The sequence below is a fragment of the Equus caballus genome, chromosome 2 (genome assembly GCF_041296265.1).
Source record: "Equus caballus isolate H_3958 breed thoroughbred chromosome 2, TB-T2T, whole genome shotgun sequence".
Classification (NCBI taxonomy): domain Eukaryota; kingdom Metazoa; phylum Chordata; class Mammalia; order Perissodactyla; family Equidae; genus Equus; species Equus caballus.
The window spans coordinates 77,691,991-77,719,301 of NC_091685.1; the positions used below are offsets into that span (position 1 = coordinate 77,691,991).

At 36.0% G+C, this 27,311-nt stretch overlaps 1 long non-coding RNA gene across 1 annotated transcript; it reads left to right on the forward strand.

Moving 5' to 3' along the window:
• Positions 1 to 3,667: 3,667 nt before the first annotated feature.
• On the forward strand, positions 3,668 to 24,028 carry LOC111771943 (uncharacterized). The gene is made up of 5 exons (XR_002805835.2): positions 3,668 to 3,870; positions 5,035 to 5,105; positions 10,149 to 10,281; positions 18,293 to 18,441; positions 23,934 to 24,028. It is a non-coding gene; the product is annotated as an uncharacterized lncRNA (long non-coding RNA).
• Positions 24,029 to 27,311: the final 3,283 nt, after the last annotated feature.

A 27,311-nucleotide genomic window follows, 5' to 3' on the forward strand; every position in this document is an offset into this window, starting at 1 on the left:
AGCCAGAGCTGATGGTAAGAGATGCTATCACTGAAGTAGTTTTGCTGATGGCAAAGGCAATAGCAGCATTCTGAGATAACAGAGGCATGTAGAAGCCAGGCAAGTACAATTATCATAATGAGCAGTGAGATCTCAGTTGTAGCCAGGGAGGCCTGAGCCACAGAAAACTCTGGAGATAATTAATAGTATGTAGTATCTCTGGGGACCAGATAGATTGTCAGCCATCAAGGGTATTTCTCAATCTATTTAATCAGAAAAGTTAATGATGAATGATCAGGTGGTTGAGAGTAGGCATCTCAATAAAGAAATCTTGATTCATTCCTTAATTTTTGTACCTGACTCAGTTTTTGTACCAGAAACTTACTAACTTCCTCTCAGATTCCTGGGAGAAAGGACCCACAATACTACAGCAGATATACAAAGTAATGATTTCTCTCATCTTCCCCAAAACAATGATGATATCTATTTACCCTTGAAGCCATATACTGGAGAGAAGAGAATGCCTTGACATTTTTAGTATTATTGGTCTAAGGGTCTGAATTGCCACTGATACTCAGAGACCTGAATCATCATTTTTGGCTGTTTCTTATAGTGAAGTCATATGACGTCCAGTTCACTGTGGATCTACCATCATTGGGTCCATGAATTCATCCGGTGGTCATTTCCTCAGTCTCAAAATGTATAATTGAAATGGGCGCTTTTTGTAGTTGGCATAAAGTCCTTACCATTGATTTCTTGGTTGGCAAAATAATAGCTTTTCTATTAAAATATTACATTGAAGTTTTAAAAATTACCACCTCCCTCCCTCCCCACAGACACAGCCAAGTTAGTATGTCAAGAGCAATATCACATTTAGAGGGCAATAGCAGAGATTAGTGCCTTAAAGACCCCACAGATGCAGGGCTGGTAGTCCCATCATATCTTCAATCAATTCACCTTTCTAGTCCTGAAAAAACCAGATGGATCTTGGAAGATGATACTGAACTATTGCAAACAAGTGGTAGCCCCAATTTCACCTCCTATGACTGATTTGGTTGAAGAGCAGACAGTATTGAATGTGGTGGTGCCCTGTCCAGTTCCCATTTCAGATCTGAAGAGTTTATTCTCCCTGCTTCTAGGAATGATGCCTGCTAACATCCTCAGTTCTCTGCCCTCTCCTGTCAGCTTGCCACAATAACGTCTCCTTGCTCTGGGGCAGCCTGCATCCAAGCTGTGGTTGATGTGGAGGTGAGGGCTGGAGAGTGGGTTATAAAAGCTCGAAGTCTTTGTTTCAGTTGAGGAAATATCTGAAGGGCTATCCCAGCTTCCAACTTCGGAATGTCCCTTGTTATGACTGCACCTCAGCAAAACTTCTCCCTCTGCAAATGCTACTTGCTTCCCATCCCAAGAGTTGATCTTGAGAATACGTGGTAAATGGTAACACACTTGTAGAACACTGCTCCAGGTCTCAGAGTCTGCTTCTTGGGAACCCACTTGAGACAATTCCATATTCTTTCTCTATCACTCTGTTTGCCTTTTTTGTAATTTGCATAAAATTTCACAACATCCGTTTTGTTTCCCTCCCTTACCCCCATTCGGGCCTTATAATAGACCAAATATCAAATAAAATCGTACTGCTGTCATGTTACAATCCTCCAAAAATAGCTTCAGCATGGTCTCCTAGAAAACTGGTAAAGGAAAGTTCATTTTTACACATTTAACTGTGAAATCAGGTGATGATTTACATAACAGTAGGTCTTGCACGTTTAGAAGCTTGGAAATTGCTTAGAGAGTGACTTTTCACTCATGTTTTATCACAAGTTGTTATTAATGACTGATGGAATAAAAATATAGATCGGTTCCTCACTCTTTTCTTTCTTTTGTAATATTTGTCATGTGAATGCCCTGTGTTGATCCAGCATCATATTCTCCCCCACAAAACAAATCTATCCCCCACAAATTGCTTAAATATGTTATTCTATGATTTTATATGTATCCCTTCTGCTGAATTCCAGAGTAGCTATGTCTGAGAAAAGCCAGGATAATACAAGGTATTGTATTTAGTGTGTGTTGTATATGAACTCACTGTAGCTGATTGAATATTCAAAGAAAAAAGCAAAGTAATGGTGTCTTTCCATTAAAAGTAATAATAAAACAGGGATAAATGAGTTCTTTTACTGTTTTTGTCTCATGTGCTCATAGCTATAAACATTATATTTTTTCATGGATATTGGCATACTAGGTAAATAAACATATTTTTTTCAGTGCATTACTTTAAAAGCCTGTTTAAAATCAGTATAAAAATGTACAATTATGAAAGACTGTTAAGACACCTGTGCCTTAGTTTTCTATTCTCAATTCATCTTAGGGCATCTTGCCAGATATCAGTTTGACTTTCTTATTTTAGGCACACTTAGAAACAAGTTGAAGCTGCTGTCCTCATTTCACAAAGTAGGAAGTCAGGACAAAAATATCTATGGCCAACAGAACAAGAAATGTAAAGTTGGATAGATTTTTCAGTTTTTCAGTAGTAACCAGTTAAGAACTGAGTATTGCAATATTCTCAAATTTTGAGGGGAACGGGGAGGGGACATGGGGCACCCTTACAAGTGAAAAAAGCTCATTTATCATATTAGGAAGCCAATGTATAAAGCTGAAAATATATGAATCGAGAGAAGCTCAGAATGTTGGAGATGGCCAACATTAGAAAAATTTAAACAGAAATGGATAAAAATGATTGCATTTGGGGTAAGGGATGGGAGAGGAGAAGTGGGGGAAAGGTGACTTTTTTGCACTATTTAGTGTTTAAAAATATTTGCTCATACTGCTTTAAGAAACTGAATTCAAGTTTACACGCAAAACTTTCAAAATTATTTTCTATTTGTAGATCAGAAGACAGTTTGGCTGCTTTTCTTGTTAAGAACAATTTGAAGAGATCTGAAAAAAACCTATAAATGGTCTGTATGTTTGTGTATTCTTATCTGTTTCTTGTGCCCATAATCTCCATTGTCTTACACTTTACCTATCTTCTCCAGATTTGATGTAAAACTAGAGGGGTTTCTCCCCAATATCTTAGTTTAAATTTAGGTCCAGTTCATGGGTATCAGAGATCTCTTGTTCTAGACCTACTCAGTGATTTAGTGTCTATTTAATCTATTTAATGTCTATTTAATGTCTATCTAATGTCAGTCCTCCATAAGGAGATGAGAACTTGGAATTTACAACTCAGAAAAGAAGTGCTGGATTTCAACGGTAGACTTGACAATGGAAAAGATTACACTTTATTCTTCTTGTCGCTGGAAGCTATATTCCTTTCTAAAACATATTATTTATGTACTCACATTTATTGAATGATTATTATATTCACAGTGATGTACAATGCACCTTTTGGGATACTGAGTAGAATAGAAATAGCTCTTGCTCAAAACAGGTGTGATATCCACCAGGTTAGCTATATACAGCGGCTAAAATAACAAAATTATTGACAACGTCATTAAAATAATTCAGTGATCTGGCCAGGATGGGCTTCCAGGAGGCAGAGCATTCACAGAAAGACACAGTGTGGACATGGCTGAAGAGGATGCTCCTGATGAGGTGAGCAGCATAGCCATGGGAAAGGCTTGAAAACAGGACTCATTGTGATGCTTTCCCACAAGACCAACATGGTGCAGCAGATCAGGCAGAAAGTAGAAATAAAGTAGAGTTTACAAGTGCTGGTAGTATAGGTTAAGATTATGTAGGATTTTACACGTTAGAATAAAGAAGATGGATGCCCTGTGGGAAATAGGGAGTTAATAAAAATCTTTAAGCAGAGGAGTCAGATATTAAAATGAAAGCTTTTGGAACCCTGGAAATGGTATAAAAATGGGTGAATTGGAGCTCAGAGGGGAGGTAAGAAGCTGAGATAAGTATGGGAGTTATAGCCAGGTCTTTGCTTTACAAATTTCATAACTACTTTTTCATGTTCCTTGGGTAGTTATTTTGTCCTTATAGATCTTCAAATATTTTCTTGTTTGACATCAAACCAATTTTCTTTTCTTAAAATTTTTTCTTTTATACATAATAATACCATATTGCTATGCTTAAAAACCACTTTCTGCATTTCTTGACTCTCTTCTATGCCCATATTCCATTTAAATAAACATATGGGTCCATATTTATCTTATATGGATTAAACTTTAGTAACTTTTACAACATTGGCAGAGTAATTTTATAGGTAGCAAATATCTCACTATAATATAAATAACATTTTATTAGCAGTAACATATTTGAAAAATCTTCTTACATCTTATATTTTAAAAATATTCTTACTCATGGAAATTTAATTTTTTGCATTGTAAACTAACTTAAAAATTTAAAACTAATACTATTAGAATTTTCTAATATTTTGAGAGAATGTAACCAGCCAACAGTTGGCAGAAGAATATATGGGAAATACTTATTATTGTAATACTTTTCCATTACAGTCAATAACTTTAATGTTTATTTTTGGATACCTATTAAACTAAATAGAACTATCCTTTAATAATTTTGGTTTACATCATCACTAACTAAAGAAAATATTGTAAGTATATGGCTCATATTTTATTCAGTGTGTAATTTGTTAATTTACCCCAGTCTGGAACATATGAAAAATCACTGAAGGTAAAGACAGAGAGCTGAAGTCTTAATTCCACAGTTTATACTGTGTAGTTTTTAGGTGTCTAATTCAAGACATTACCTTCTGAGCTTGAACTTGTTTCTTTCTTTTTCCCTGGAAGATGAAATGATTGGCTTAAATGGTCTCTAATGTCTGATTTAATTTAAAAAGAGCTTTCAGTGATATATTACATTTCTGTGAAATCATAGATCCCCATTTGTAATACTATTATTTGGTCTTGATTCTGCACTTCTATCGATTTTTCACTAAGCTCATATTCTTTGTACTGACATAGCAATCCGGAAGTGACAAGGAGTGACTTTGGGAATGGGCGCAGTCACATCAGCGTGCCTCAGTGTAATATACTACTCATTTCCTATATCCAAGTCAATTTCATTCTTTCTCCCTGTGATCAGATGTTCCCTACCAACATTTCAGAGGAAGAGTTTCTATCATTTACTTTACACTGAAGACAGAATTCCTGTTGGTGAGTTTGCTTTTTCTATTCCTTTTAGACAACAGCAGTGAAATTAGTGTCTGATTTTCAGAAAATAGTGCAAGCTACTTATCTCTCTTTCCTAGGTTTTTGGGTGCAAACTCACATATCAATCAAACTGTCAGACTTTTCTTTTTCTTTGATTTATCCTTCAGTGTTAATTCTATCTGAGTCACATTTTGATATCTAAACTATAGGAAATAGGAACTTAAGCATTTTCTAGTGAAAGTGGCAAAGCTTTTAGCAACCGATCAATCACCTTGGCTTTGTGATTTGTAGACTTGACTTCCCTGATAAGCTCTTAGCTAAATGAAATAAATGCCCTTTTAAAGTTCGTTCAATGCAAGCCCCTAGGATTCTATTTGCATATATCAAAAAGGTAAAATGGGGAAAGCAATTTGCTTTCTCTTTTGCCAGCTCTTAGCTCCAGAAAGTCACCAGTAATGCTACTATTTATGGCTAAAAAGGCCAAGTAAGTGGATACAGGACCTTATTCCAAATAAAATGTCTTTTCTTAGCAACATAAATGACTCCTTTCTGTACAAGGGGAGAAAAGAAGAAATACATAGATCACTATGGGTGTCAGTTCTAAGAGCAAAAACAAAGAGAGGAGTTATGCAATGAATTGTAGAGAATATAAAAATCCTCCTAAAAGGCTCTGAGGGTAAAAACTAAGGAGTTGTATACTGCTCTGGATCAAGTACACCAAAACAGAAGTTAATTTTCCCTTAAGCATATGAGTGTGGTACTAAAAGAATAGAACAGAAGTAAAGTTGATGAGTAAATAATGCAATCACAAAACTCTTCAGAAACAGAGGTAAACAACATGACTAATCACCACCATCTCTTCAACATCTTCTCTTAATGATAACTCAGAGACACATGAACAATGTAAGAAAAGAACACTGCATATCAGTTCGCCTTTTTCTCTAATACAGCTCTTGGCATGTTGCATAATTACTATTTATCTGCCTTTCTTCCTCTGCTTCATGTTTATTCCTTATGCTTGGCACTTAGTAAGTACTAAAAAAAATTTATGAATGAATAACTTAATAAGTGAATGATTAATGAAAATAAATATGCCACATCGTTGACAAAATTTTATTTTTCTCAATTGTCTGTGTACTCCAGAGAAGACCTGAATTTCTTGCCCAGTGAAAGTATAACTCTATGAAAATTCAACTTAGAGACTGAGTGTAGCAAAACTAGGTTATTGCCTAGGAGGCATTTAACCAATGAAGAACTTTAGTCAGAATGTCCAAAGCATAAATCTGTCAGAAAATTTCCCCTTATGTCTACATATTATTTTCAGGTGACTTAGAGAGAAGCATCTTGTCTGATCTGCCTCTCTGGAATGAAGAGAGAATGGAAGAGCAAAGTTATCCTTCTGGGGACCCTTTGTAGTATGTGGAGCTTGAGGACAATTATATATAGCACCTTATGGCTTGCTAGGTCAGGATCATGGCCAACATTCCAAAAAGCATTCCTGAGTCAAATGAGGCAATATTAAAAAAAGAAGCCAAATGTGAAGTCACAGAGCTTGGGAACTAAGGAGACAGTGTTTGCAAAGACATAGAAGGAAGGCAAATCTAGAGAAATTCCCAAAAAAGATTCTGAGAGGTTTTTCATGGGTTGGCTTTGGCATCTGAAATTATCCTGGGATTTAGATAAAGGCTCATTGCCGAGTTGGCACTCCTGGGCTTGGCACAGTTTTTTTTTTAAATTTCACATTTATGTTTATTGTAATTTATTTGCAGGATAAAAAAATGTATATTCTGGAATTAGATATTGCTGATGGTTGCACAGCCATATGAATATACAAAATGTTGAATTATACCTTTTATTTTATGGCTAAGTTGGCACTTTTTTTGTGAGGGGGTAGGTTAAATTAGTTTTTTGTTTTCCCAGGATTATTGAGGTATAATTGACATATAAAAATTATGTATACATTTAAGGTGTGAAACATGATGTTTTGATATATGTATACATTGTAAAACGATTACTATAATCAAGATAATTAACATATCCATCGTCTCACATAGCTATCTTTTTTTGGTGAGAACAATTAAGATCTACTCTCAAGTATACAATTTCTAGTATGCAATAGAGTATTATTAACTATAGTTACCATCCTGTTTCTTAGCTCTCCAGAATTTTTCACCCTGTATAACCGAAACTTTTTATGCTTTATCCAACATTTTCCCATTACCCCCACCCCCGGACCCCTGATAATCACCATTCTCCTCTCTGCTTCTATGAGTTTGACTTTTTTTAAATTGTAAATTTAAGTGAGATCCTGCAGTATTTGTCTTTCTGTATCTGGCTTTTTCTACTTAGCATAATGTCCTCCAAGTTCATCCATGTCATCAGAAATGAGAGGGTATCCTTTATAAAGGTGAATAATATTCCATTGTGTATATATATATACACATTTTCTTCATCTATTCTTCCATCAATGGACGCTTAGATTGTTTCCATAGCTTGGCTGTTGTGAATAATGCTGCATTTAATGTAGGGGTACAGATATCCCTTCAAGACAGTGATTTCATTTCCTTCGGATATATACTTAGAGATGGGATGACTGGATCATATGGTAGTTCTATTTTGATTTTTTGAGGAACCTCCATACTATTTCCTATGATGGCTACGCCAGTTTACATTCCCATCAACAGTGTACAATGGTTCTCTTTTTTCTACATCCTTGCCAACTCTTGTTTCTCTGATTAAAGTATTAAAGTGGTAAAAATGCAGATTGCTATGCTCAATTCCAGACCCAATAAATCAAAGTTTTTTGGGAGTTGGACTTAGGTGTGTGTTTTTTTTTTCTTTTACAAGTTCTGCACGAGACCTATGTTCTTTAAATTTATAGAATCAATAATTGAAACCATTTATTTCACTGTTATACTCGTAGGATTATCTTTTTAATTTCAGTCTTCAAAGTTAAACATGACGCATAAATCAACACTTTTCAGAATTGAGCAAATAAGCAATAAATTGCCTCAGAGGACCCACAGCTTTGAATTTTAATCTTGTGAATAAACAGATCTGTGGGTTTGACCTTCACAGGCTATAAACTGAGATACATGAAGAATATAGTGCTGTCTGTATTTACTTCTCGTTTGAGCTCCCATTCTATTTTATGGCAGCCTCCAGAAAAATAATGCCATTTCAGGTTTAAAAGTGTTTAATTCAAGCTGTGTCCTTCAGGCTTTTCTTTGGAAGACCACCCAAATGTTGGGAACAAGGGGTTTAAGTGGTATTCTAGCATCAGGAGAAGTGACTGGTCTTTGGTCAGTAACTGTCCATTCTGACCGCCCCTGAAATGGACAACACCCTCAGTGTCTCAGACATAGTTACTGCTCACATTCTCAGTTTCTAAGGCACTCTTGTTCCCAGCTGTATCTGGCTGTGTGATCCATGCTAATTTCCACTTCTGGAGCCCCACATGGTAGACATGGAGACACTTTAATGGTCCTACTTGTATTTAATTTCTTGGTAAATTCTGGACGCTCTTCAGAAGCATAGGAAGATCCAGCCGCTTTCCCACTAGGCTGTGTTAAAGTGGTGAGCTCCCCTGGGGCTTCTCAGTACCAGCATTCCAAACAAAAAATTGGGTATGGATCTCCTCCACTTTCGGAAATCCAAGAATCAAATAAGAGCTTCTTTATCTCTCCTATTTTGAAGCTTAAACTCTAAGGTGAGAGGCAGGCCCTAGAGCATTTCTTAGAGTTCTCTAGTGTACAGAATTTTTTTTCTCTCCAACTCTTTTTTCTTTTTTCCCTAAGCCATGAGATTTTTGTGCTCTTCGAACATTCAGGAAAAACACTAATTTATCATTTGTCTCTTATGCCTATTGATCAGGAAAAGATCTTAGCTCTTGCCATTCATAACACACTGGCTTCTGCATAAATCCTTATAATATTGTGTATTTTAACAACCATTACAATCTGGGCATTTTAAATAAACGTTTATTTTCCCAAATTCTATTTTATTTTGTTGGCTATTTTTTTTTAATAAAAAAGGTGCATCCACAATGAAATAGCCACATTTTGTAGGAAAAATGTATAAATTAAATGTTAAAAATAACAAAATAAAACTATAATTTTAAAAGGTATCGTCAGCTGAGGTGTTAGACACACGAGAAAAACCATCTTGGGCTTTCTAGCTCCAGTCTAGATACAAGTTGAATGGAGTTCATGAATATCCCCATCCAACACCATAAGCAGCAGAAAATTGCCTCTGATGGGCTCAGACAACCTATATGATGGTGAGAAATAATAAATTATTGTTGCTTTATACTGCTAAGTTTGATTTGCCTTGTTATACAACAATAGATGACTGACAAGGTAGTAAAAATATTTAAAATTTTTCATATGAATTGAGCTCTTAGTAGAATCACATTGAATTAATTAATAATCTTGCAAGCTAAAGACATGTATAGAGAAGAATGAAGTGGTCTTTTTTGGGCACAGAAGAATGTTAAAACCAATGAACTTGAATATTTAGCCACTTCAAAAAGAAAAAATCCATTAAAATGTGGAAAGAAAAGTTAATCAGATTGTTCAGTATGATTTTCTGGTGCACTTTTAAGGGGCATATCCAGACTGTCCCATATTGGTCCAATGTAGTGATCTCCAAAACTTTAAAAATAATTTTATTAAACAATACACCTGTGAGGAACAAACTCTAAGGTGACCCCAAAGAGCCCTGCCTCTGGTGTTCACACCCTTATATAATACACTCTCCCTGAGTGTGGGTGAAACGTTTGACTTGCTTCTAACCAACAGGATATCACAAAAATGATGGGGTGTCACATCTGTGATAATATCAGATTGTAGCACCCTTCTTGCTAGAGACTCTTTCTCCCTAGCTGGCTTTCAAGAAGTGCCCACATTGAGTGGCCCATGTGGCAAGGAGATGAGGTTGGCTTCTAGGAATGGAGGGCAGTCTCCAGGCAACAGCCAACCAAAAGCTGGGGCCTTTTTTATTGATGATTTTTATTTTTTACCACTATGGCTATATCTTTTCCTCAAGGGAATAAATTCTGCCAGCAACCTGAGAGAACTTAGAAGCTCATTCTTCTCCAGTCAACATTCCAAATGAGAACAAAGTCTGATTGACACTGACTGCAGCCTTGTGGAACCGGAAGCAGAGGACCCCAGATAAGGTATGTCCAAAACCTGGACCCTGTGCGATTAGGGTCCTATTAAGTCACTGAGTTTCTGGTAATTTGTTATACAACTATAGATAACTAATACACTAACATTAAAATTTTTCAGTACGACTTCTCCATATTCATATATATTATAATTTACACACTATATGCATTTTGTTAATTAACTTTATGCATTAAAACACAAAAATTTAAAGATAATTTAAAATATTTTTTATGTTTTCATAAACATACAACACTTTGTTTACAATAAAATCCTTAGTAATGATACTTTTTAGTGAGAACATATGATTTAATATTTTTAGAAATCATAATGTAGAAAAATACAGCCAGTGATGCATCTTTTCCATTTGTGAATTCCATGGGTGTCTTTGAGATACATTTTTAGCTATGGGAGCCATTAAAACCCAGCATCTAAGTAAACTAAACTTAGAAACTCACTTGCATATTTCTGTATCACAAAATATTAAGCCAATATTAAAAAAATAAGAAAGCATATTCAAACACATTGCCACCATTAAACATCATATTAACATAATGAATGTCAGTGAAAGTAAATGCTTTATGCCATAAATAACTAAAATTAAAAAGCGTATTTAATCACTTTTATTGAAGTCTTCTAAAATGTACATTTTATATAAGATTTATGATGTGTATACCATTGTGGATAGTAAATAATGTATACCATTTACCCATAAGTAAATATCAGGATTATATACTATGATTTTTTTTAACTTGTAGAATATAAATTACATCTTTCAATCTAAGGAAGATAAAAGGAGATACATTAGGAAAAGGGTGTTTTCTTTAGCTTTTTACACAATCTTTTGGACTCTGGTCATCCTTCAGTTTTAAGGCTAGGAATTTGGGACATCCTGCATATAACCCAAGCTATTCTGCTAAGCTGCAGCTCATTGGCACAACAGGGTCTTGGCAGATTAACTTCTGTGGTTACTCCAAAGACATGTGTTATGAGGTTATTCTTGAGTCTTGACATTGCCTAGCACTGCCAACTGCCAGGGAGAGCATGGCAGGAAAATTGCTCTCTGAACTGAATCCTACGATTTACTTAGAAAGTGCTGCTCATGCGCCAAATGCTGCCCATATAATTACATAACACTGACACAGACTCAGCTTTTTTTTCTTATGTAACTTTATGGGAAGAAAAAAGCTGATAGGAGTTATCTAAATATGTAACATATTATACAGTGCATTTGTATTGTGGAAGATGGATACAAATTCAAAAATGTCTTGTTCACTTAGGGTGTTTACTTATAACAACTAAGTTACTCATGATAGCTCAGCAAAATACAGACCACTTTAAAAGAACATATTTTAGATTAAGCAGCAACTATATTTTTTAAAAAGTCAGTAAATAACATAGAAACTCATACATTAAGATCTTTGGATGTAGGAGCAGCCTTTTCTCTAATTTCTTGTTTTCCGTGACTCCTTTCCCATCTGATCCACAATGCTTTTTTAGTTCCTCCAGAATTTCCTTTGTGCTGGTCACAACCCTCAAGGGTAGGATCCCCTATGGATCAATGAGTTACACACTTCACCATGGCCTCCTTGTGTCTGGGAGCTCTTTTCTATTATTTTAGTTTTGCCTTCATTGATTTCCCTTGATTTCATGCTCATTGATGGTTCCTTAAAAGCACATACTGATTTCCATTCTTAATTGTGCGGTAGAGTAGAGTGCATGCTATATGATAAATTCTGACATCCAGGTCAATCCAGTTTGTTCAGAAAGCAACATATTGGTGATAAAAGAATAGTTCTAGATATAATATTAACAGTTCTGATTTTATAAGAAAAAAGCACTGGGTTATGCAATTCCCAGTCTGTTTTGTTTTGACTCTCAAAGTATATTTATAATCTATTTCTGTGGTTAAAAATGGATTGCATAATATCATATCCATTGTATCTTTTTTTATTCGAAGTATGATAAAGAGCTTTCTTTTCCTCATTTTTGCTCTATCATAAATTATATCTTTTTTATATGAATGACTATGCCAAACCAGAAAAAAATGCAATTAAATACTGCACAAAGTAAAGATTATCATAGAATAAATGCCTTTAAATCCATTTGCTTTTTAAGGACAATAAATCTGATCAGTTGAGAAGCATTATATCCTTTGCGCATGGTAGGTATAGAGAAATGATTAATTAATTTGAGTGAAATTTAATAACATAGCTTTATGAAGCACCTGGTCCCATTGTTGACTATATCTAATTATTTGAGGTAGCAACATTATGACCTGGTTACTAAAACTGTGATCCGAGGATGAGACTGTTGAGATGTGGATTTCAGGTATGATGTGAGGCAATTTATTTAACTTCCCTGGACCAGTTCCCTCTTCTCTGTGATGGGTCATTACAGTGGCAAACACAAAGGGCTGTTTTGAGGATTTAGTGAGATAATATATAGAATATCACTGGCATGTAGAAGCATACTGTAAATAATAGGCCTGATTATTTTTGATGGTGTCTTAGAAAGCTCTTTCTGATAGCAAGCTGAAAACCATCCACTTGTGTTTTCCAAACTTTGTTCCTTTTTCAGCCTTCTGTAAGAGCCTATATAACGGGATTTCAAGGGTATTCCAAAGAATTCTCTCTCCCCTTCTCCTGCATTCAAATATATCTCCCTTTGGTGCTGCAGTAGTACCATTAGTTTAACAGTTAGTGTTTATTTTTGTAGGATATGATTTGTTATGTACCATCAAGTCATCTCTGACTCCTGGAGACCCTAAAATGAGTGATGTCCACAATGTTCCTTCCTTAACAGCCCTACTCAAGCTTCTGTAGACTCATGCCTATGGCTTCCTTTATGGAGTCAATTCATCTCATGTTTGGTCTTCCTTTTTTAATGATGCCCTCTATGTTTCCCACCATTATTGTCTTTTCTAAAGAATCCTGCCTTCTCATCCTGTGCCCAAAGTAGGACAGACACCCTTTTATCATTTTTTGCCTACAGTGATAGTTCAGGTTTGATTTGCTCTAGGACCCACTTGTTCACCTTTCTGGCAGCCGAGGGTATCTGTAGAGCTCTCCTTCAGCATCATATTTCAAATGAATCAATTTTTCTCCTGTCAGCCTTCTTCACTGTCCAGCTTTCACACCTGTACATAGTAATTGGGAATATGAGGATGTGGATAATCTCAGCCTTAGTCTCTAATGACACTTCCTTACACTTGATCTTTCCGAATTCTTCCATTGCTGCCCTTCTGAATCTCAGACTTCTCTTGATTTCTTGGCTGCAGTTTCCACTTAAATTAATGACTGAACCAAGGTAAACAAAATCCTTAACAATTTCAATGTCTTCATTGTGTACATTAAAGTCATGTGGTTCTTTTGTGGTCATGATTTTTGTCTCCTTGATGTTCAAATGTAGTCCTGCTCTGGTACTTTCTTCATAAGGCATTGCTGCTTTCTGCCAGTAAGATGGTGTCAACTGCGTATCTTAGATTGTTGATATTTCTTCCAACAATTTCACTCCTTCTTCATCTGAGTCTAGCCCAGTTTTTTTGTGTGATATTTTCTGCATAGAGATTAAACAGAGAAAGAGACAAAATACACCCTTGTCTGATAACTTTGCCTGTAGGAAACCATTCAGTCTGTCCTTATTTCGTCCTGGCAGCAGCTTCTTGTCCACAATACACAGCAGGTTACACAGCAGGACAATCAAGTGCTGAGTCATGCCCATTTCTTCCAGAGCAGCCCAGAACTTTTCTTAGTCCATGCAGTCAAAGGCTTTACTGTCGTCTATAAAACATACACTAACTTTCCTCTGAAATTCTTTGGAGCACTCCAGTAGCCAACAAATAACCACAATTAGATCTCATGTGCCTCTCCCTTTTAAAAATCTGGCTTGGACATCAGGCATTTCTTCCTTTTATAAGGTACAAGCCTTTATTGCAGCACCTTGAGAACCACTTTACTTGCACAGAAAATTAGAGCGATGGTCCCATAGTTACTGCATTCCTTGGTGTCTCCTTTCTTGGGGATTGAGATATATATCGACTGTTTCCAGTCTGTAGGCCGCTATTTTGCTTTCCATGTTTTGTTAGCACATTCTTGTTAGAATTTTGACAGATTCTGTCTCTGTAGCTTGAAATAATTCCATGGATATCCCATCTACCCTGGTGAATTACTTCAAGGCAGCTTTCACTTCACCTTCTAAAATTACAGATTCTTCCTCACAGGAGTCTTCCTCAAAGGGATCTGTCACCCTTCTGTCTCTTCTGTATAGATCTTCGGTATATTGTTTCCACCTACTCTTTATTTTCTCCTGATCAGACAGTGTACTTACCTATTGGTTATTCAGCATTTCTAATCTAAGTTTAAATTTTGCTTTGATTTCTTGAACCGTCTGGAAGAGATGTCTTTTTCTTCCTTTTTCGTTTTCTTTTATCTCTTTGCATTGGCCATTAAAGTGGTTCTCTTTATCTCTATGTGACAATCGCTGAAAAATTGCATTCAGGATTCCAATCCTACTTTTGTCACTTTTTACTTTTGCTTCTCACCTGTCCTTAACAATTTGTATTGTCTCTTCTGTCATCCATCTTGATTTTTCTTTCTTTTTACTCAGGCAATGTCTTTTTGCATTTTTCCTGAATGATATTTCTGGTTTCAACCCATAGTTCTTCTGGTACTTGGTCAATTAAGTTTAACAATACAAATCTGTTTTTTATGTGAACTTCAAATTTGTCAGGCATGTTGTTTATATCTTGGCGCTATGATTCTTCTAGTACTCTTCTTCAGCTTTACTCGGATATGTGATATTAACAGTTTGTGTTCAGTACCACAATCTGCTCCTGGTCTTGTTTGGCAGCGAGAATACAGCTTCTCCATCTCCTGCTTCCAATCATATAGTCTATTTGATTCCTATATTGGGTGTCTGGTGATGTCCATGTAGACAGTCATCTGTTTGGTTACTTGAAGCAAGTATTTGTGATGGACAGATTGTTGGCTTCCCAGAAATTCATGAGCCCGTCTCCTGTTTTGTTTCTGACCCCTAGTCCAAATTTTCTAACAATGTTTGATTCTACTTTATCTCCTACTTTTGTATTCCATTCACCTGTGATTACCAGCCTTATTTTGGTGTATGATCAATTTCTTCATGGTTACCTCCATAAAAAGTTTCAATTTCACCTTCTTAAGCATCTGTAGTTGGAGCACAGACTTGAATGATGATTATGTTAATGGTTAATAGGTTTCCCCAGAAGTCTGATTGATGCTTTTTGGTCAGATCTTGTATTAGGGCCCCTAACTGCCTGTGCCACATCTTGCCTCAGTATTAGAGCCATTCTGTTTCTTTTAGTTTGTCATTTCTAGAGTGGAGCACATTGTAGTTGTCTAACTGAAAGGATCCCATTCCAATCCATTTTAGTCCGCTAACACCAAGCACTGCGATATTTAAAGATTCCAGTTCTTGCTTTACGAGTTCCAATTTACCTTGGCTCACGCTTCTCCCTTTCCTTGTTCTAATTGTGTGTGTTGTAGAGCGTCGGACTTTCCTTTCATCTTATGCCCTTCAGCTGCTAGGCATCCTGCTGTCTTTAGTCTAGTTGCGTCATTAGCAACAAAGCTATTCGTATTTGTACTTTGTTCTTCCCCAGAAACTGTTTGAGTACCTTCTGACCTGAGGGTCTCATCTTCCCACGTTACCTCATATTTCATTTTGGACTGTCTCATCATAGGGTTTTCAAGATAAAATAATTTAAAAGAAAGAGAAAAAGCAAAACAAAGAGGAAAATACACCAGTGATTTACTGATGCCTTCTGCTACATGATGTGTGGGTCCAAACCACACGTACTTGGGTCCTTGAAGTCGCAGTCACCAAACACCTGTGAAATATAGGTGCCCCTGCAGTAATGATATGATATTGTCTCCCATTAAAGGCAAAGGCACCTCGGAGACTTAACGCATTAAGTGATCACAAGTCCCTAATTTCTCAGTGTTAGTTCATCTAATGACTCTCTACCAACAATAGTCCCCACGGCAAAAACAGGAACAGAAAAGGGATATAGCCATAGTTTGGGGCATTAGTCCTTCATTTCACTAGTGGTTAGTCTTTAGCCCAAGCTCCAGGTTTCTGATCTATTGCACTTTTGATCTTGGCAGCATTTCATATGGGAAGGAATTAGGCTGCACTGTCAGATATTATGTTCCTAATTCTTGTTCAACTCTGACAGTGCTCTCAAATCCAATCATTGTAAGAATGTTTACGCTCAAGCCCTTCTTCTGTTACCATTTTCAGAGCAAAATTGGAGGGATGGGCTGGAGTTTAGAATCGTCAGGCCAAACAATTTGGTTTTACCTTTAGGGGTCTTTGAGATTTTAGTCTGTTTCTCCAGCCCACAGTACTATCTTCTTCCTCATTCCACTAAAATCTTCACCTATGGCTGCCGTCTTCCTCCATCTGTACCCCAGCTGTCTCAAGATATGAAATGTGCTGAGGCTCTCTGCTCATCTTTGAAAAACATTACTTTTTTCAGAATTCCATTCTTTAAGTGTTTCCTGTGACCAACAATCCATAGAAAAGTATGATTTTAATTTTATCCAGGTTTCTCTCATTGTTGTCTTTTGACATCCTCACTGGAAGCAGAAGGATTTCTTTCATATGTAGAAAGGAAGCTTTATCAGAGAAGTGGTTTTCTCTCTTTACTTTTAGTCCATTTCATGTTGATGGGAAAGAAATTGTAAATCGGAATTGAAACCTCATTGAAAGAATATTAAGGTTCTTTCTTCCATTTCCTCGTTTAAACTGAGTTGCAAAATTGACTTTGAAATCCATTGCTAATTTCTAAAACATGAAAGGAATCATTAGGAACTTAAAATAGTCTAAAAATGCTGTCATGTTTTCTGATGTAGGCGTGTGAAGTTTTATTGCTGCTTTTAATGAGACGGCAGTTAGTGAATGTGTTCACGTTACGAGTGAGCAAGGCAAAACCTGTGCCTTCTCTTTGAATTTTCTGTAGTAACCCTCATTATGAGTTGGTTACTTAGCAGTACAAATTTTACTGAGACTCTTTCTTCTAACCAAAATTTCTGGGGAGAAAACTCTTGAGTAGATTGGTCCTGACTTTAGGAGAAGTTCATTAACATTTGAATTACCTAAAGTATTCTAATCAGAAACGATCTAGAGGTGGTTTGGTAGCCTTTGAGACACTAATCAGAAGCCTTCACTCCCAAGGTCTTAACTCTAACTGTCTGTAATTAATACCAAGTTTGTTAATTAGCGCAGTAAATGTTTAAAAGGATTTTCACTGTGAAATGAAAAGTACTCAGTATATGTGGAATGGCTAGAAATATTATACAGCCACTCCCATCCTGACATGAACAGGGAATAAGAATCTAGAGAGTCAAGTAGCCTACAGCTTTCTGAATGGCCCAGCAAAATTGCAGATTCTATGTTGTTTATGGAGGTTTCTGTCACTTGGTTCCATCTAAGTTAGCTGAGTTTTGTCACTAGAATATTATTGCATCTGCCTGGTTATGTTCATTGTTGGTGGGTTGATAAATAATAATCTTGAGTATTGATACCAAGGAATATTTGTACCAAATGTTTCCTTTTTCTCCTAGTGGGAGGGAAGTGGTAGGGAAAGAAGAAGTAGAGTTTAAAGTATCATTGTTGGCATGGCAAAAGAATGTGTGGGATAAATGGAAGAAAAGGAAGCATGATCAATTCTAAATGATTGCTGAAGCAGTAATGAAGGACTTGATAGAGATGCTGCTGCCTGAATGAAATTTTAAAGATAATTAAGTCTTCATTGAATGGACAACAATGCAGAGGTTGGCTATGGCAACAGCATAGCAGAGTGAGGGTTTGGAATGTTCTTTTCAAAGAACTGGAAGTAATACAGTATGACTGAAGAGTAAGTTGCCTTCACATGAAGTGCCTTGAGTATCTCACTAAGACGCTTGGCCTTTATTTTCAATCATTGTAGAGTTATGAAAAGATTTTAAGCAGAAGAATAACATGATCCAATTTATGCCTTAGATAGGTTATTCTGACAAGAGCGGCCGGTGTTGTTGGCAAAGAGAGCAGCTAGAAGATTGTAGCAGAGGCTGGTTAGCTGTTCACCAAATCCATTTTCTCTTTCTCTTGAGCACACAACTTTATATTGTATATTCCAGTCTCTCTTAAAGGTGAGTAAAGCCATATAATGAGTTCTGGCCAAAGGAAAATGGATAGAAGTGATGTATGTTACTTCTAGGCCTGGCACACAAGACACATCAACATGCAGTCCTATATATTCTCTACCTCTAGGAAGTGGTATATGAAGATGGTAAAGCCATTAGGCAGAAATTATCTGGGTCTCTGGGTCATTATTTGGGGGAGTACCATCCATGAAATTATCAAAAAATCTATTTTGGATATTAATTTCTGCTGTGTTAAACTACTGAGGTTTAGAGGTTAATCTGTCACAGAAGATTTGTTCCAATGAAATGGAGATTATTACTATGGTTTGGTGAGGGATGACAAGATCCTGAAACAGAGCAGTGGTTGCAGGGATAGAAAGAAATGGATATTATAATAGATGTTTAGGAGATAGAAATAGCAAGGGGTATTGACTAATTTACTGTGAAGTAAATGGAGGAATAGAGAATTACTTTCAGCTTTTCAGCTTGGGCAGCTAGGAAGATGGTAACAGTAAAAATGGTAATGATAATATAGGATTCATAGGCTGACAATAAGGTATTTTGAAAAGATAATTATTATCAATTTGAATCTACTGATTTCAGATGTAATTATTTGAAAGATTATTTAATTTGTTTACAATTTTTTATTTTTTTCTACCCTTTGCCATACCTTAATGTGGGTAGAGTATACTTCCCAGCCCCATTAATTTTGGGCCTGGCCTTATGATTTTCTTGGACTAATTAAGTGAGAGGTAGAAGCTTCAGTTTGTCAGTTTCAAGCAGAGGCATTAAGAGACCTTAAGAGATATGTTTTCACTTCCCATGATTGCTCTTGTCTTCTGCTCTTTACCATGGGAACATCATAACCTCAGATCTATTTCTTCAGCCATCCAAAAATGGTTCATTCCTCAACAAAACTTGGAGCAGAGCCACCACTACTGACCCAGAGATCCTATAAACAAGAAAGGAATGTTTGCACTTGTAAACTACATGAATTATGCAATGTTATCACAGAAAAAAATGGACCTGTATAGATGAGATAGTTGAAGGCATATAATAGGGAGCTAGGAATAATATTCTGAAGAAAAAAATCCTGGGCATATGGATTTTGGAGTTATGATGATTGAAGTCTTTAAGATGGAAAATGTCATCAGGTAAACCATAGAAGAGAAGAAGTCCAAGGATGGAAGGAACCCTAAGAGGAGCAGCAAATAATGTGTAGGCCAAGAAGAGAATGTATAGTGGAGGATGAGAATGAATAGTCAGAAACATAAAAAAAGCAGAACCAAGAAAAGGTAATGTAATGAAAACAAAGGGATGGCTGTGCTTCAAGGAGAGTGTTATGAGCAATATCAAACATCACAGCGAGTTCAGGCAAAAAAACACTGAAAATAACCCTTTGAATACAGCAATTAGAAGACATTATTAAAAGTCACCCTTTATTGTAAGGTTTCCAGTGGACTTAATACATTCTGCACATTTAATTAATGCTTGTTCAATAAATTCTTGTTGAGTGAGTGCCTTTATTCAACCGTACTTATGCAAATTTTAAAAAAAGGCATCAAACCAAAAACAGTGCTGGCATCTATTCAGCCTTTTGTACAATGAAGCTTCTATATTATATGAATCCAAAATACTATTATGTGCCTTAAAAAAATTACTGTTTTACTTTTAATTGTATAAAACAATGATTTATTAAAATAATACTGTAGAAATTGAACTCAAGTATATTTTAGGAAAATTTGATGCTTGAAGGAAAAAATACATCTTTTGGCTCTTCAATTTAAAAATGTCTCTAAATTGGTAGATTTTACCCACTTAGTCAAATATTTAAGATGACATTTAACAGTGCCAATAAACCCGATTGACAGAGTTAAAAATGATATATATACTCTTAATTTACTGAATTTAAGAACAAACAGAAGCTCATTCAGAACACTAAGGAAGACTCAGAATACTACATATGTAATGTGCCTGATTGATTGCCTGTTCGGAAAGAGAGATTCACAAGGTTTTATGCACTGTATCATAGAAAAAAAATTTTTATTTTCCATTCTCTTTTTTTTGCTGAGGAAGAGTCTCCCTGAGCTAACAAATGTTGCCAATCTTACTCTTGTTTTGCTTAAGAAAGATTAGCCCTGAGCTAACATCTGTGCCACTCTTCCCCTATTTCACATGCTGGTTGCCATCATAGCATGGCAGACAAGTGGTGTAGGTCTGTGCCAGGATCTAAACCCTTGAATACGGGCTGCTGAAGCAGAGCACACCGAGATCAACTACTGCTACATGGGGCCAGCCCCCAAGAAAAGTATTTTCATTAGGAAACATTTAGATGACTGCTAGTTTCCTTAGGGAATTTTCTGGATGATAAACCATTAAACATTTTGTTACAATTTGCCCCCTAAAACCTCCTGCAGTGTGCAATTTGTGCTATGTAGAAAAGCTTTCAGGATGCATGGCAGAAAAAATTATTGGTATTTAATCTACTGAACTGGAACACACAAGAATAGCTTTTATATTCCAGAAAGATATTGTGAACAATATCTCTACAAATATATTATATTGCTATTCTGGTATTGTAAAACACACTAAATATCCTTAAATATAAGCATAACAGTGTTATCTCTTATGGACTCAGTATGAATACAAAAGTTATGAAATGAATTTTGTGTGTGTGTGTGGCTGAGGAAGATTTGCCCTGAGCTAACACCTGTGACAATCTTCCTCTGTTTTGTATGTGGGTTGCTGCCACAGCATGGCCACTGATGAGTGGTGTAGGTCTGCATCCAGGAACTGAACCTGGGCTGCTGAAGTGGAGCACACTGAACTTTACCACTAGGCCATGGGCTGGGCCCAAAATGAACGTAGTTTTTGAGGGCAAATATAAGAGAGAAACTGCAAAATCTCCCCATGCATATTTCTGAGGCACCCAGGAGGTTATTTGGGTAGGCTGAAGGTTTCAACCTAAATGATGAGACCTATTTCCCATTCAGAGAAATCAGAGCTCCTTTAGCTGACTCTAATTCATTCAACCCAGGAAAGCTGAAATAGTTCTGAACTGACCTTGACGGAAGACTGTAGACTACTGAGTTTCTTTACTGAAATAATTGCCTTGTGGTACCTTTCAGTGGACATCATGAGTTGGATCCTTTTTTGGACTGATTGATGTTTTTCTTTCCCTTGGTATGATACTGACTGGTCCCCATACATAGTGAATTTTTGCCACTAGTATGCAACTTCTGAGCAAACTGTGCACTTCTGCTCCTATGGGCCTTACCAAGAGTCAACTGTGTTAGCAGTTAAACCTGCTTATGCCAGTTAAATTGCTATTGTAATTACGTAATTTAGATATTACATAATATGGTAAAATATGAATTAGAAGAAAGTTGTGGTATTAAGTTTAATACCTTGGAAAACTTAATAAATGCGTTCAGATTAGGTGTATGCTAGACACCTCTAAAATAATGGAAGGAAAATCATGAAAAATCCCAAATCCACAGGGATTCTGCATTCAGTTTACTTGCAAGGGTCTTAATGTTCTTGCTCTGCTTTTAGGAACCATAAACTAGAAATCTTAGATAATACACTATGATTACTGTTTACAAAAGAAAGACAGTTTGAGAGTCTGATCACAGATTTTTACTCGAAGAAAAGTCTAAGATTGCAAATAAATGTAAATATATAGGTGTTAAGTTAAAAAAATGGGGTTATGGCTATCTGTTTTTCGAGAATATCTGTTTTAAGTAAATTTACTTAATCAATCTACTTCATGTTTCTATCTCATTGGGTAAGAAGGCTATTAGGATGTTGCTCAGAACTCCTGAAGCCTTGCCAGCCAGCCTGCCAAAACTCTTACCTTCGATTCTTGACAGTAATCGTTTGTGTCTTTGTGACTTGATGTCTCACTTGCACCAACTTCCCTAGTGATAATTTGCGCTATTACTACCACACCTAGGTGTAGCCCCACATCAGAGCAGCTAAAACTGATCTTTGCATTGACGAGGGTTGTGTCTCCTAAGATAAAGCCGATGGTGCTGGAAGACCCTGTGAGGCTATGGCCTGGCATACAACAGTGCTCCATAAATGTTCGTTGAAATAAATGTCCCTAAACATCCTAGCGGGCAGTGATTCCACTCATAATTTATTTTTCTTTGGAAATATGATTTCCATAGCTTTTTTTTAAGTGTCACATTGTTATATGAATGAGGGTGTTTTTTTTCATTTTTTTCATCCTGTTATAGTTTAAACAAACATTGGCGTATTCCAAGCGTTATCTTTACAGGTAAATTTCCTTAATGTTTTATATATCACTTATAAGTAAGTCTTATTATTGATCTTATGATCTTAACCACAAGGCAAGTAGATAAGTACTCCACTCAAGAAGAGCACCAGACTTAAATCAGAAGAACGTGTTTAAGTCACAAGTATATCATCCCACAGGAGCCCGACTTTAGGGAATTCATTTAACCTTTTCTTCTGAGCCTCATTTTCCTCATCTAAAATGTCAGTGCATTTTAACACACTATAGTGACATGTCATTATTGCAGATATTACTCCTTGTTGCTTTGAGTTGGATTACTGCTTTGATTTTTTTTAAAAAACTTTATTGCATCCTCCTGAAGCTAATGCTTAAGCAACTTTATAACACCCTTTTATAGAGGAAATGCATATCTTTACTTTTTAATTCTAATTTAACTTGAATGGGAATCAAATTCTTGTTCAATTATAGATTAACACAAGGGGCAATTGTCCTATTTCAATTGTGTAGTCCCCATGAGAATACTTCTTCCCTAGAACTATGTTTAATAATGAGACTTTCAGCGTGAACTGGAGTCCTGGATAGAGAATCACGAGACTTGGTTTCTATTTCTGACACTGTAACTAATTTGGTATTCTTTTGGGACAAGGCATTTAACCTCTTTTCAGTTTAGTTTTACCATCTGTAAACTGGTATAAAAATGGCTTCTAGGATAGAATGTCTGCAAAGTTGCTTTTATTAAGGCAGATAAGATTTAAAAAATATGAATAAGAAAATAAGGTGCACTCTATTGTAAGTGAATGGCTAGGTTGTATAAACCTCAGGCAGCATAATTGTATGTAAAAATATCTGGTATAGATAGGATCGATATGAATTATTCATTTTCCTTTCTCTTTAAAGGAAACACATAGGATAATTCTTTGCCTTCCTTTTAAGGATATTTTAAAACAATAAAAGGCAAAAAGACAGAGTATTTTTTTCCCTTTTTTGTACTAAGACAACAATTGTACAGACCAAACTCCTTGGGAGGTAGTTTGAGAATCTCGTGCTTGACCACGCACTGCTCCAGCAGAGCTGGGCTCATGGTGTCTAGTCCTTTTTTGTTAAAATTGGCCAGAGTAGAAATTAAGGATAGAGGATGTCTAAGTCAATTTCCTCCCTGAGGTTCCTTCAAACTCTAAAAAATTTAACACGTCCTCACTGTTCTTGCTTCTGATGCTTTTTCCTTGCTTATCCCTAGTGTTCAAGTTACCCCCACGATGAGACCGTCCTGTGGAATGGAAATAAAGTTGACCTCTCTGGAAATCAGGATTGAATAAACCAGATGTGCTGGTACTTTCCATGCATGTTGATCACATTTCAATTTTTACAACTGCTAGTTCAGTTAAAAAAAGGAGACAGTGTTTACAGCTCCCACAACTAAAATTGCTAACTTAAGTCCTAAATAATTCATATTATGTCACTTCCTATTTCTAACTCAGGAAATATTGTTCTTGTCAAGCCTCAGCCTGTTAGAAATAACTCTGTGAGAGTTTCAGAAGTGCATTTCCAGAGTAGGACAGCAGCATAAGGCTTTATTTCTTTCCCCAACCATTTTTGGTTCCCAAACTCTCTGGGAAACTGAAGTAGCCAAGTTTTACGTCAGAGATGAAAAGCTTTCTGAATTAGTTGTGGGTCTCCAGAGGGCACATAAAGGACTTAATATCATTAGTGTGTGTTTATTGTTAGGCAGTCATCTAAAGCTTAGTACTTTATATTTTAAAAGCCAACAAAAAGAATTCTTTTTTTCTGAGAAACTAAAATGCTGACATTAACCACACTGTTTACAAAAAGAAGGAAAGGAGGAAAAAAGGAAATTACTAGGAGGGAGGACAGACAAAGAGTTTGTTGACTAAAATGAAATTTGAGTTTTGATGACATAAAAGAGAAATTATTCATCTTCAGCTTTCCTCACAATACAGTTCAAGGAAGCCTACTCCAAATGTCCAGCCTTCCTTGTATGGCTTAAGAATATTGACAATTATTTACTCTCTGATTGAATACCTGATGTTTTTATTCAAAAGGTATCAAAATGCATTAGGGTCACCTCTCTATAAGTAGTAGGAACTCCGCTCTAGAGAATTTCTGACGAACCCAGAAAAGACATCCAGAAGATTTTTTCCCAATTTTGTGAAGCAGAATCATAATTTTTTCTTTCCTAAGTTGAATTACAGGTACTTCTATTCAAAGATTATCTACCCAGACTTTCAACTATAGGTGTATGTTCCCCGACAAGTAGGTTAGGGTGGGCCACTAGAAGTCTAGCTATTTACCTGGTTATTTAACTTAAGAGAAACTGACTGGTGATAGTGGAGTATTTCAAGAAAGCTTGACTAGAAAACTGCAGTACTATCGACACACAAATTAACATTGTCTATTATAAAATGGATTGACAATCTTGGGATGTGTCTCTTCCCTAGTAAATCTAGAACACTAATTCACACTAAATTCATACACACACACACACCCCCACATACCACACAGACATTTCTACAATGTGATTCATCTTCTCATCTAAATAAATAGTGACAAATGAGCAAAACAACTAGGATGTGACAGAAGACTTGCTGCTTCTGGTCTGTGCCATAGATAATTAGTTCTCGGCAAAAGAGACTTGGAAAAAAACGAGAAAGGTAAAAAATTAAATACTTTTAAGTAAATGCAGAGTATGTCTGTGCATTCCAAGTCTCAGAAATAATGTGAAAAGATGTGTGTAAGAAGTTCTAATTCTCCCAAAGAACCAGTCAGAACTCCATTTTTAGAGAAAATACGGAACAGAGCACAAGAAAATCTAGCTTGATTTTACAATTTCAAACTGAAAGTAAAAAATAAGTGGAATAGAATCATATTTTCTTATCTGGAGGCTAAGTTGTTATTTAGGTATAAATTAATTGATTTGCTATTTAATTACTTTTTCGTTCACTAGAAGCCTAGTAGTAAGTTCTTCATTGAGTAGGAGTGTGAATAGTGTAATAGTGGTCTAACATAATTTAGTGGAATTTTGTAGGATCCTTGCAGGACAGACAGTTTAAGTCATAACTCTGTGTCTCTTCAAAGATCTATTTATAGTCTTTTTTTAGACAAAAAATGTGACCTTGACAACAAAGTGGGAGGAGGGGATTGTGTTTTGTGTTATTAAACCTCTCTGTGTATCATTTCCCATACTTCTATAATGAGAGTAAGAATACAACCTACCTTATGTGATAGCTTGAGACTTAAGCAAACTAATGATTCTAAAACATCTCAGCTATAATAAGTCCATAGTGAATTTAGGTATTTTAATTAGTGCTGCAATTAAAAGTGTTTATCAATATTCAAGTATTTGAGTGCCTACTTTGTAGCAGACACTGGTATTACAAAACTTAGCTTATGTATTCTCAGTAGTCCAATCTCATGAATTACAATTGATATATAATGTGTAATTCACATGCCAAATAATTCTGCATGGTAGAATTTCAAATGCAGGCAAAACTTTCCAGGAAATTCATGTAGTACTGTAGAAATGAAGTTAATATTTATCTTAGCTAGAGTAAGAGATTTCTTAGCTTGAGAAAAGAATTCTCTTAAGAAACAAACATTACCATGGATAAAATGTAGTGTATATGTATACATACAATGGGATATTCTTTAGCCTTAAAAAATAAGGAAATGCTGCTCTTTGTGATAACTTGGATGAATTTGGAGGGCATTATGTTAAGTGAAATAAGCCAGATAGAGAAAGATAAACACTACGTGGTATCACTTATATGTGGAATCTGAAAAAAGTCAAATTCTTAGTAACAGAGAATGGAAAAGTGGTTTCAAATGGCTGGGGGGTGGGGTAGGGGAAATAGGGAGAGGCTCGTAAAAGGGTACAAACTTTCAGCTAAAAGGTGAATAAGCACTGAGGGTCTAATGGATAACATGGTGATTATAGTTGAAATTTATTTGCTAAGGGAGAAGAACTCAGTGTTCTCGCCGAAAAAAAAGAAAAGAAGGGTAAGTATGTGATGTGATGGATGTGCTAATTATCTTGATGGAGGAATACACAATATACTTCACAACGCACACGTATATCAAATATCACAGTGTACGCTTTAAATATCTTACAATTTTGTCAGTTATATCTCAAAAAACTGAAAAAAGAGAAAAAAGCATTACTAGTCAAGAGAAGTTCTATAATTGCTACACATTGTGACTTCTGTCAAAAAAAGGGCTGAATATCATTTGTCAGTAAAGCGATTGTATTTGTTAGACAGGTATCTTCTCTCTCTATCTCTTTTTTTTTTCAAGGAAGATTAGCCCGGAGCTAACATCTGCTGCCAGTCCTTCTCTTTTTGATAGGGAAGATTGGCCCTGAGCTAACATCTATGCCCATCTTCCTCTATTTTATATGTGGGACGCCTGCCTCAGCATGGCTTGATAAGTACTGTGTAGGTCCATACCAGGGATCCGAACTGGTGAACCCTGGGCTGCTGAAGTCTCGGAGCGTGCGAACTTAACCACTGCACCACTGGGCTGGCCCCTCTTCTATATTTTTTTGATAGAAGTACGAGACCTTGGATTTTTATCCAAAAATAAAATTAAGATATCAAATAAT